The sequence below is a fragment of the Aotus nancymaae genome, unplaced genomic scaffold (genome assembly GCF_030222135.1).
Source record: "Aotus nancymaae isolate 86718 unplaced genomic scaffold, 86718_ANA_hifiasm-v0.15.2.pri h1tg000030l, whole genome shotgun sequence".
NCBI classification, from domain to species: Eukaryota; Metazoa; Chordata; class Mammalia; order Primates; family Aotidae; genus Aotus; species Aotus nancymaae.
Genome location: NW_026988443.1, coordinates 11,048,160 through 11,050,442, shown reverse-complemented (window position 1 = coordinate 11,050,442; position 2,283 = coordinate 11,048,160).

Sequence of the window (2,283 nt, the reverse complement as noted above, 5' to 3'; positions counted from 1 at the left end):
TGCCTCCTGGGTTCAAGTGATTCTCGTGCCTCAGCCTCCCTAGTAGTTGGGATTAGAGGTGTGTGCCACCAGCCCAGCTAATTTTGTTTCGCCTTGTTTTGTTTTGTTTTGTATTCTTGGTAGAGATAGGGGTCTCACCATGTTGTCCAGGCTGGTCTCAAACTCCTGGCCTTAAGTGATCTGCCTGCCTTGGCCTCCCAAAGTGCTGGGATTACAGGCATGAGCCACTGCAGCCAGCCTTGTATGCATTTTAGAGTCATAACTAATAGTTTCCCCAAGAATGTAGTGTGATTTTACCTTTGAAACATACTGTAAGGAACTTCTTACTTTAAGCAAAAAAGCTTAAAATGATTAATATCTAAAAATGCTTTATACATATATATGTCCTCAGAAAAAGCAAGAACAGCTTGTGGAATAGGCATTTCTAAAGAATTATTGATGTCAGAGTCTATCCATTTAAAGCTGAAGACCATTAGAGGAAAGTCATGTTAACATATTCATTGGATATGGTAAAGGAGGTACTGGTGACTGGGCTGAAGCTTGCTATGTAGAAAAGTAATTACTTCAGATCTCGTAATGTCAAGTTTTTGGCTTATTTAAAAATTTGCTTGACAGAAAAGCAAATTAGGTTTCCTCTGTGACATAACCTATTTAACCAGTTTCTTAAAAAAATGTATTCTCTGAGATACATTTATGAGCTGTCTTGTTATAAAGCTAAAAAATGTAATTTAGGCATATTGTAATGGTCCCAGAAAGCAATACTTTCTGCTAGAAACTGTTGGTGGCTATTTATAAGAAAACTTTTTCAACTCTTATTTTGTTCATTTTGTTGCACTGATTATTCATATTTGTAATTTAGTAGGTCTCAATGATCTCGGTTGCTCTTCAGAAATGAACAAATATGCTGTGATTAATCTTAGAAAATTCCTTTTCTTTACCTTACGTTATAGCCATTATTTCAGGGTAGTGAAATTTGTAAGTCTTTTTAATTATGGGAAAAATTCCTTTTGTTTTTTATTTTAATTTTGGTTAAACTTTTATCCAAATCTATTCAGAAAAGAAATTTCACAGAGTATAGTACAACATGGTGACTACAGTTTATAGCATTGATTGTATTTTGAAAATTGCTAGAAGAGTATATTTTAAGTGTTCTTACTATGATTAATGGTAAGCATGTGAGGTGATGCATATGCTAGAAGATTATATTTTAAGTGTTCTTACTATAAAAAATGGTAAGCATCTGAGGTGATGCATATGATAATCAGCTCAGTTGAGCCACTCCACAAAGTATACATATTTCAGCATCATGTTGTACACAATAAATATATTGAATTATTATTTGCCAATTAAAATTCACAAAATAGCTTTCAAAAATTCACAGAAGAAAGGTGTTTTATTTTTTATGGTAACAATTTTGGACTTTGTTCTTTCTGGATATTACTAGTCAGTAACACAGTAATTACATTTATTGCCAACAATAAGTAAAAAAAAAAATTTTTTTTTAACTAAATAAGTAAAACTAAAACTCCAAGAAAATTTTTATCCTCAATGTTGTCTTTTGGAACAGAAATTTTAAAAAATAAGCTGTTTGCTCTCCCCTGGTGATAAGCTCAAATTGCATTCTATAGAGATTAAAACTGCCCCTGCTGGAACACATTAGCCTATCTGATTTCCTCCTTATATCACCACTCACTTTCTCTTTCTCTGGAGTCCTGGCCATTGATTATGCTAGAAATTTATGATTTCATATATATAAAGAAGTATTTTTGAAATTTCCAAATAAAATTTTTCTTTTATATTTTGAACTTCACTTTTAACTAACTTTGCAACTGTTGTTTAGTAAATATTCACTGTTCTTTTTCCTCTTCTCTAATGCAAAAAGAAAACATTCTTGTTCCATTGATGTTGGACTTGATTGTATGCTTTGCATTGGAGCATGAGTGACTGTGATTTCCCCAGGCTCACTCAGGGGCTTTTTACGGACTTCCACAGTTATGATTGGACTCACTTGACCTTTTTAACTGCAACGTCTGAATAGTAAAATGAGAAGGAAAAGTCTCAGGAAATTGCTGCCCCTTTGACCTGGGTCCTACAATGACATATGATGGAAGTCAATCAAAATATGACTTTTAGCCTGAAGTGGAACCACTGTAGCCCATCTCTAGATGTATGAATAAAACCTTAGTTTATGTTGTTAGCCACTGAAATGACTTTGGGGTTGTTTTATATGCAATATTAGCATCCCCAAAACCAACAAATAGAGAAAATCTCCATGCAAATAAG